Here is an 11,145-nt window from a genome sequence, read left to right on the forward strand (position 1 = left end):
CCTGCTGGGCCCCAAAGTAACCAAGCTAGATAGCGTTCGTATACTGTAGGTATATACGATTTGTTCTTTGTTCTGGATTGATATCTCTATGCAGTTGATGCATTGATGTTGATTAAGTCCCATGAGGAGGTGGCATAACGCTATCCTCATGCTTAATCACTTTGATTGTTGTATTGCTTATTGCTTTTTGTATTGCTTTGCTTGTTGTGGGTCGCTTTGGATTTGGAGCTTCCAGTTTGGGTATTGATGTTGATTAAGTCCCATGAGGAGGTGGCATAACACTATCCTCATGCTTAATCACTTTGATTGTTGTATTGCTTATTGCTTAGTGTATTGCTTTGCTTGTTGTGGGTCGCTTTGGATTTGAAGCTTCCAGTTTGGGTATTGATGTTGATTAAGTCCCATGAGGAGGTGGCTTAACGCTATCCTCATGCTTAATCACTTTGATGGTTGTATTGCGTATTGCTTATTGTATTGCTTTGCTTGTTGTGGGTCGCTTGGAGCTTCCAGTTTGGGCATTGAGCTTCTGCTAAATGCCTAAACTGGAGCCAGGAGGTATGCGGTCAGCCTATAGGCTTGACTCAGGGAAAAGGACGCCCCTGTCTTGCACAGTCCCATGAGAAGTCTGCCATCCATAAGATGAACGATACTCTCATGATTAATTGGAAATGACGCAAGTTCTGGACTCATGACCCTGAGCTGGCCGCCTCCGGAGAGGGTGTATAGTGTATAATGGCCGAAACACCCTAAGACCTGGAGGAACACTACTGATGATGCGTCCTAGATTGAAAACTAACCCCAGCCCCCCCCTCCCTTGCATCCGTCATTCACCACCAAGATGACACACACACACACACACACACACTCTCACACGCATGTGCCTGCACAAAGGAAATTAACATCTTATCCTGTGTTTTGTAAAACTATATATTAAACCTGGGCCGTTATCGGCGTTATCGTGCTGCGTTAACGCGAGACTCTTGTCGGCGGTAAAAAAAAATATTGTCGTTAATCGCGGATCAAAGTTGGGTCTGGGAGCTGCATGCGCAATGACTGAGCGCAGCGCAGGCAGTCTACTGCCATCTTACCTGATTTAGACATCTCTGAATCAGAGACGTCTTCTGATTGGCTGTCACTGTGTCACAGCACTGTGCTTTACGCGTGATTCTTAAACCCACCAGGATTGAGTTAAGACCCGCCACTAGTACAGTATGTCTCTGCTAGTAGTGACCAACGAAGCAGTTTGGTGTTTGATGTTATCTCAGCAGTGACTGTGTAAATAAAGGTTGTAGGTTCTGGGTAGCAGGAATCTTTCTTTATCTAAATAATGACGCATATCTCTCAAAAATCCCCTAAGGATGCCCAAATAAATTTAAAATAAATAAAAACACAAAAGACATAGGCACATTTGAAGTTATAATCAGTGTCTCCCTCTACACCAGGGGTCCTCAATAGGCGGACCGCGGTCCATGTCCGGACCCAGGCGCACCTCCGTCCGGACCGCGGCACATTTCTGAGAAATCTCCGCACAGTTGTATCTGACGATCGGACTGACTGTGTGTGATTTGTGTTTGTGTGTGCGTGGGTGTGTATGTGCTCATTCGCTCAAACACATACACAGGCTCACAAGACACACCCCTACGCCAATTTGCAAGCCCACAAAGCGTAGCGGGTGCAACGTGCTGTGGGCTTGTAGATCAAAGGTTTTCCTTCCCTCCGAAGCAGCGCTCTCCATGCTGCTCCCCCCTCCCCTCCCCTCTCCACACACTCATGCCGCTCGCTGCCTGAAAAAGTTGCTAAAACCTCTTGGAAACCATTGCTCCCACTGGATTAATAACTTAGAGATCTTCTACCTTTGGCTGTTCAATTGGAGAGGACAACAGCAACACATTAATATCCACGATGTAAGGCTCCAACTGCTTGCATTAGACGAGAAATGGTCGCGAAACTCGCGATGCGTGATCATGCGTCTTTAACAATGTGATGTGTCGTCGCATTATTGCCAGCTATCCTAGGCTGTGTTAGGTTAATAACTATGACTCGTTGACCCTGATTTGACTGGCCATTTGACATAGGCAACCAGCACAGTCTGGCTTGTGCAGTAGTGTGTCAACTGAATGTCAAGTAATCCTCTCCCCCTCACGCTAAGTTTCACTTTATTTTCCATTCTGAACGACAAGCCTAATATTGCATTCATGCTCTTTAGTTTCCAATAATTAAACTATAAGCCAGTGTTTTATTGCTACTCAATAAATGTAAATAATGTAGCCTACTCTACATGCATAAATAATTATCCATTCATACATCCATCCATCTTCAACCGCTTATCCAGCATCGGGTAGCAGGGGTAACAGTTCCAACTGAGATTTCCAAAGTTCCAAATAATAATAATAATAATTAAAATAAACAATTCTAATGATTATAAAATAAACATACATACATACAGTACATACTGTATACATGTATCCGCCTTATTTCGCCTTCGCCTTTTTTTTCGGACCCGGACCTGTTTCAAAAAAATATTTCTGGACCTTCAAGATTTGTATTTGAGGACCCCTGCTCTACACCCTCTACTTCCTTCTGCTTCCCTCGACTTCGGGACCACGCCTCTTTGTTCCGTCACAGCGGCGGCTCGTTTCAGTCAGTGAGACAGGCAGACAGACAGGCAGGGACTGGGAGACAGACAGACAGTCACCCCCCTCCCCTCTGCCTGTTTCTGCAGGACTCTCCAGTCTGCACTGAGAGAGTGAACGATTAGTGAAATAATTGTTTAATGTTCTGATTGTGTGTACTTTAGCCTACTTCAGTAGTAGCAGAGACACATTGCAGACTGTTTGATTGCGTGACTGTTTGTGTTCGCGGCTCGCTGCACGCCCGGACATCACCGCAATGTGTAAAGTAACTATACGTATATTTACTCAAGTAGTCCTACTGTACTCAAGTACAATGTTGAGGTATTTGTACTTGGATATTTCCAATTTCCAATACTTTCACTTCTACTACACTACATCTATCTCTGAGGCAAATACTGTACACCATTAAAATTATTTGAAAGCTTTAGCTACTACAGTACCTTTTCCTATGCAAACTTCTAATAAAGTCTTTAATCAATCAAAACAGAAATACATTATAATATAAAATTATACCTTGGCTGTTTTAAACTAGCCGATCTGCAAGCTGCACGTCACGTCCTAGGCGACTGTCATGCGAGAATGATATGAGAGTACTTTTACTTGAGTAAAATATCTTTTCCACCATTGCGATCTCGCACGGCCCACGGCCCAGTCACTCGCGTTTGTGAAGGACCAGATAATAACTACTTTAGCCCTATTATACCTTGGCTGTTTGAAACTAGCCGATCTGCAAGCTCACAATTGTGAGCTTGTACTGTAGATTGGCCACTGCGTGACTGTCCATGCGTGCGAGAATGATATGAGAGTACTTTTACTTAAGTAAATATGAGTATCTTTTCCAGTCGAGCTCGTCACTTGGCTCGCACAGCCCACGGCCCCGTCACTCGCGTTTGTGAAGCACCTTTTAATAACTAATTCCAGTGGAATACATTTGTCTACCTTCTTTTGGGTGAGTTAATCCAATCTCGTGTCATTGTTTGGTCCAGAGGTAGAGAACACATGAATCGAGAGGCAGGGGGAAAAACGGGAGGAGAGAGAGAGGAAAAAAAAAAAAAAACATCCAGTCAAGCACCGAGGCAACTCCAGCATTTGGCCGAAACGAGCGCCCATCTCGGCTTGGTGTTTCTCAGTGCCTCGCTAGAGAACCGGGCCGCGAAGAGACACGCCCCCCAGGCTAGTAAAATACGTGCATGCTACACTATATAATGGATACGGAAAAAACGGCTTATTGATTCTTTATAAAAAATTGCAAGTGTATAGCATTCATGTTGTTGTTCATGTCAATTAAGAAAGTTAAGAGTTCACTTTATTAGAAAGAGTGTAAAATATTGTAATTTCCAAGGCATTTTCCCCATTCTTTTCAATGGGATCACGTGATGTTGCTCTGCTTCCATACGTCATGGTTTTGCTCGGCCATTCCCGAGCTCGTGGAGGAGGAGTTTTGAAAAAGTAGGACATTGGAATCTCCGTCTGAATACAACTCTGAAAACAGGCAAGACAACTATATGGTTGCATTGGCAAATATTTTCACAACTACCTAACAATTAAATTGGGACAAAGTAGATGTTATTCTGCTACCCTGTCTTTAATTGCGATTAATTTAGTTAACTCGGACAGCACTAATATATATATATATATATATACGGTATATATATATATATATATATATATATATATATATATATATATATATATATATATATACTGTATATATACTGTATATATATATATATATATATATATATATATACTGTATATATATATATAAACTAGGGCTGGGATGCGATAAAAATTTTAATCTAATTAACTACAAGCTCTGTGATTAATTAATCGCAATTAACCGCATTTTAATCACACATCGATATTTGACCCGAGAAGCATTTTTTTTACGTAAAACACATTTTGTTGTATGAGTGAATCAACAAGTGAGTTTTTTAAATCTAAATTTCGCATCCACTGGGCCAAGCAAAGCGCTCTGATCGGCTACTTCTTGATTGATTGATTGATTGAAGAATTTATTAGAAGTTTGCAATAGAAAAAAGTACAGTTTCATGACAGTACAAATCACTGGTACAAGGTCAACTAAAAGGAGATCCTAGAAAGCCGAGGCTTATTTCCACAGGAACCACACTTTAAGTATCTCATATAACATTGAAAGACAGACGGATAGAACATAGTACTTTATCTAGGATAATATCAGTTTCAAAAGCATAACATCAAATACAAAAGGCAGAATACAAAGAAAAGGGGGGGGGGAGCATGGGGGCTTAGTCTATTTACAAGTCACGGGTAGCTGCTGTCTGAAGGTGACTTTTCATACCAATTTTGAAGGAGGCTAGGGATTTGCTCTCCTTTAGGGCTTGTGGAAGGGCGTTCCACATGTTGATGGTATAGCAGGAGAACTAGTTAGCGCCTTGTTTAGTGTTAAATCTACGCTGATGATGATTAGTGGAGCTGCCTCTGGTGTTATGATCGTGAACATCCTTGACCTTTAAGAAGTAGTTTGTCAGGTACATGGGAATCTTGGAGGTGTAGTGTATCTTGTACACCAGGCCCATTGCAAGATGCTGTACTCTGTCAGCTACTTTGAGCCACCCCACGCTTTCGTGGTGATGCTCGGTAAGGTGGGTCAGAGGAGGGAGACCAAGCACAACCCTAATTAGTTTATTTTGGGCTGAATCTCTCCCTTTGCATCTTTGAATCTTTGAATCTTCTCCCTTTGCTTTTGTTGTCTCTTCTTGGTTGATGCATCGCTATGATCAGTATGCCCAAAACTGAAGGTTCTGTGGTGCAAAAACTAAGTGTGATTAAAATGCGTTAATTTTTTTAATCGCGTTAATTTTCTGTAATTAATTAATCGCAATTAATCAGTTAAAGTCCCAGCCTTAATATAAACACAATTGATGATTTCAACAGCACAAATTAGAGCACATCCAGAACTAAAGAATGAGACCCTTTTCCCTGATTTGGAGACAAAGAATTTGGGGTGCAAGGCTCAGCAAAACTATAATTTAAAATATCTCAAAAAATGATAAAAGCACAAATTGAAATTATACAATTCATGGCACAATTCAGCACAAATCCAGCACTAAAGAATGACACCATTTTTATATATGTTTTTATCATATGGGGTGCCAACTTCACGGAGGTTTGGCACGACGGTTTGTGCATTGGTCTGATGAGTGGGAGCCCCAGGTTCAATCCCCGCTTCTGTGCATCAATTCAGTCCAGTTTGTTGAGTGCTCAGTGGTGCTTCATGCAACCATGAATGAGAGCCCCTTTTTAAATGCAATTCTGCATATGAGGGGGGTGTTAAGAACAAAATCACAACAGCCAATCAGACAGGGAGGGTAGAAGGTAGAGAGTGACAACACAAAACTAGGCTAAAACATAAAAACAAGAACCCAGAGAGATGAAAATAAGGAGATTTAAGTGCAACAAAAGTACAGGAAAGGACAACAAATATGTATTAACACAGCACTGTAAAACCAGACTGGTCTGGTTTGATCACAATGACACACGTCAACTCACTGCAAGATATTCCAAATACCCCAGATCAGGGGTCTTCAACGTTTTCAGGCCGGGGACCCCCAAACTGATGGGTAGATGGAGCAGGGACCCCCTACCACCTCGTAGGGTGGGGGGGTCGGGGCTACGACCCATTTTTTATTTTAAACAAGTACAAGTTACAGCGAGCAGGGTGGGCCGTACCACTACCATTTCTAAACATACTACTCATTAACTGAGAACAAATGTCAATAATATCAACAATCTGTCATTGCATAGTAATCATGTATTCAAGCTATTCAAAATGGATAGAATCATGATTTATTTTTTAACATAAATGTGGAAAATGGCAAAAAAAAAAAGAAAAAAGAAAAATTGAAATCTTTTTTTTATTTATTTTTATCAAGCAATAATTTCGCGGACCCCCTGCAGTACCTCCGCGGACCCCCTAGGTGTCGCGGACCCCCTGTTGAAGACCCCTGCCCCAGATAGTGTGTTCATTCATGAAAATAGAAAAACTGTTACTATCTTTAAAATAGTCTGCCCATTTGATTTGATTTCATATGGACACTTGTTTTACACCTAAGCCTATGATAATTGTTTTACACCTAAGCCTATGATAATATCATCCTTTGATGGAAGATACAGTATTATGGCCTTAATTGGGATATAACTGTCAATGTATTGTCTGGGCCACATTCGCAAACTTGTGCTCTGTGGCCTGCACAAGAGGATTGCAAAAGACAAATGCAAAACAAGTTGGATAAATACTGTTCTGTCTCAGCTATCACAGGCAGTCTGTCTATCTGGAGAAGACGATGTTTCATTTATCCTTGAGTAGCTAAAGGAAAAATAATCATCTGTCAAATGTCTGTGTATAGTCATCATAGTGTTATCTTTCCTCTGTGTTAATAAGCAATTGTTCAGCAGTTGTATCTGGTATGACCGTATAATGTAACATTCCTCTGATCAGTGTTTGGATACATCTGTATTGCGCTTGCTGTGAAGAACTGAAGATCCAAATAAAATAATTCAAATGTAAAACCACTATGTATGTCACACGTAACTCTGTCCTCATTAATAAAGTGTCAGTTCTTTGTTCACATTCTGAAGACACATTTCATACGTTGATCTGGATACAACTGTTAAGACAATGGACATTTAGTTTAGTTTAGTTTAGTTTATTTGATCATCATATTTTCATACAGGTCATACATTCATATTCACATTACAGGTCATACATTCATATTCACATTTAAAGGGTCACTGATTGTTGTGGAGGACAGAATCAACATTCAATCAATCAATCAATCAATCAAAAGTCGGCCTGTCTATCATTATGCAAGAAGATGCACACAGCTCTGCTGCAGCAGCTGCACACATGGTGAGCAGAATGATAGAATTAATTATCAACCAAAATATTGATATACCTAGCGGTGACACTTCAACGATGTGTACTTTATACTAGTAAGACACCCAAGGGTGGAATGCGACCTCAGGGTGACATGCAACCTCGCCCTAAAGGGCGAGGTCGCGCCAATTCTTGACAATCTGGCCAACCACAGCGTTTCTCTGACTTTCCATCAGGCCTGTTGGTTTTCACACTCCAGTGCGGCGTTCATGCGCTGCAAGTCCTTGTCCACAGCCCTACGGTCCTGGTGGCCCTTGGTATTGTTGATATTCTGGAAACGCTGCCATTGACTTGCACCAATTTTGTGAGGATATCAACCCTAGGAGACACGGGGAGAACACGCCAACCCAACCTAGGGTGTGAGCGATAGGGCCCTGACTATGTTATGTCAAAACATGCCCATATGTGGACATTACCAAATATGGGCATTTCCAGATGTCCTTAATATTGATAACATTGGGACAGGGATCTCCATATATGGGCATAAAACGTATGTTAATTAGTAAAGCCAAGCTTGGGTTTGATGCCTTGGGATTTCTATATTTGGACATAAGTGTATACCCAATAGGTCATCATCTGGAAAGGTAGGGTGTAAATCAGAGTAAAGCAGGCTTTTGAGCTAGTTAGGGCCAGAGATTGATGACATCAGAAATCCCCATATATGGGCATAAAGGGATTTTGCTTTTGGGAATGCCCATCTATGGCATTTTAATTTTATTTTATCCTTTATTAATAAAAAATACGTATGTATCCATATACATATGGAGTTCAATATTGATGTTTTTGGAGAAGGTATGTTGTAAATGTATGCTACTTAGTAAGGGTTGGCGCATATTGACACATATAGTGTTATCCACATCTCCATGTTAGGACTCATATATGGGCATAAAAAGTATGTCATGTGACATCACTTCCTGTACAGACAGTCAGCCATTGACTCCGGATTAACAATGGCTACTGTCTATGACGGTAGTCCCATATGACATATTGGACTAGACTATCTCCATATATAGTGTTATCCACATCTCCATGTTTAGACAGCCAATGACTCCGGCCTAACAATGGCTACTTTCTATGACGGTAGTCCCATATGACATGATGGACTGGACTATCTCCATATATAGTGTTATCCACATTTCGTGTAGCCGCCCTGTACAGGAGGTGATGTCACAACTCGCTGACATCACACTGACATCACACTGACATCACAGAGGATACGGACGGTCACGAGGATACGGAAGGAAGGACACTCAAGCGACACGGTTCTTCAGAGTATATGCGACCTTCGGTCGCAATAACATAGGCCTATATGATGGTTCATAATGGCAGAGAATAAATGCACTGCTTGAGTCTAGTTTGTATCTCCAGGTGTTCTCAAGAATATTACTAGTAAGACACCCGAGGGTGGAATGCGACCTCAGGGTGACATGCAACCTCGCCCTAAAGGGCGAGGTCGCGCCAATTCTTGACAATCTGGCCAACCACAGCGTTTCTCTGACGATTCTAGTTGTTGTCATTCTGGGGGGAGTTTGTTCATGTTTTTGTGAGGGTATCAACCCTAGGAGACACGGGGAGAACACGCAAACTCCACACAGAAAGGCCCTATCGCTCACACCCTAGGTTCGGTTGGCGATAGGGCCTTTCTGTGTGGAGTTTGCCTAAACATGGAGATGTGGTACTGAAGGACTCATATATGGGCATAAAAAGTATGTCATGTGACATCACTTCCTGTACAGACAGTCAGACAGACAGCCATTGACTCCGACCTAACAATGGCTACTGTCTATGACGGTAGTCCCATATGACATGATGTACTAGACTATCTCCATATATAGTGTTATCCACATCTCCATGTTTAGGCCAAACAGATTCGCTCCATTTCTCCATGTATAGGTCCAAATGCCCAACGTTGAGCTTGACAACGAAACGTTCTTAACACAGCAGCCCCCATATTTACTTTAGAAAATATGTTAAATTCTAAGTACGTTTCGAGTACCGGTTTGATACAAGAGCGAATAAGCACTACACTTCTGGAATCATGTGCGTCGACTTAAAGTTGGATCCAGGCCTAATAACTTTATTTGGCCGCACTGTTGCCACCTCCTTGTTACATTTTCTTTTCTCCAGGTGGATGGACATTCTTTCATGGACATCCTTTCATAGGTGATCTAAGTCCAGCCGCCCGTATCAGATCAGAGGATCAGATCTCCATGTTTAGGCAAACTCCACACAGACTTTCTGTGTGGAGTTTGCCTAAACATGGAGATGTGGTACAGAAGGACTCATATATGGGCATAAAAAGTATGTCATGTAACATCACTTCCTGTACAGACAGTCAGACAGACAGACAGCCATTGACTCCGACCTAACAATAGCTACTGTCTATGACGGTAGTTCCATATGACATATTGGACTAGACTATCTCCATATATAGTGTTATCCACATCTCCATGTTAGGACTCATATATGGGCATAAAAAGTATGTCATGTGACATCACTTCCTGTACAGACAGTCAGCCATTGACTCCGGATTAACAATGGCTACTGTCTATGACGGTAGTCCCATATGACATATTGGACTAGACTATCTCCATATATAGTGTTATCCACATCTCCATGTTTAGACAGCCAATGACTCCGGCCTAACAATGGCTACTTTCTATGACGGTAGTCCCATATGACATGATGGACTGGACTATCTCCATATATAGTGTTATCCACATTTCGTGTAGCCGCCCTGTACAGGAAGTGATGTCACAACTCGCTGACATCACACTGACATCACAGAGGATACGGACGGTCACGAGGATACGGAAGGAAGGACACTCAAGCGACACGGTTCTTCAGAGTATATGCGACCTTCGGTCGCAATCATTTGTTGCTGGCCAAAAAACGAGGCTCATTTAATGTTATTCTTTATTATTATTTTCTTTTTCATAAATGCTTTGCCTTTAAAGTGTTGCTTTGTGCGTAACAGATCCAGTTTATTTCTCCTTGTCAATAACAGTACTTTATTCACAGCCAAAATTTTTTATCGTTAACAAAAATTAGTAACAAGAAACCAACTGGGTCAACGGGGTTCAGCAGCTTAAATGCTTAATATTGGTTCCTGCACACACAGAATGACCTACATGTTAAAAACAAAAAAAACAACAACACAATACAATAACACAACCACTGGTAACACACTGAGGAAGATTTGGAGATGTAAACCAACATGGTCATACAACCTGAGAACCATGTAGGTCTACCAGCATGTAGACAACTACATTTCAAGACAAATTCAAGTTAACGGTAATTAATAATTGTAATTATTACCATTTTATTGCATAATACCTGCGATCAGTTTATGCAGGTATGTACTCAAATGGTACAGTAAAAAAGTATTATTGTGAAACAGTGCCTTCAGGCTGCGCATTTTTGAATGACCGAAGTGGTAATCTGACTGTACCAGATGGTGGCGGCATTGTCAAGTTTACAATGCAGCTTCTCATTGTGATTGTGAACTCAACTTGTGAAGTCAATGCCGCCACTATCTTGCGTAGTCAGGTTAAAGAAGTGGTGCATATCAAAAATGGACAACTGCCGAAATAT

The sequence above is a fragment of the Nannobrachium achirus genome, assembly GCF_963921795.1.
Source record: "Nannobrachium achirus genome assembly, chromosome: 8".
Lineage (NCBI taxonomy): Eukaryota > Metazoa > Chordata > Actinopteri > Myctophiformes > Myctophidae > Nannobrachium > Nannobrachium achirus.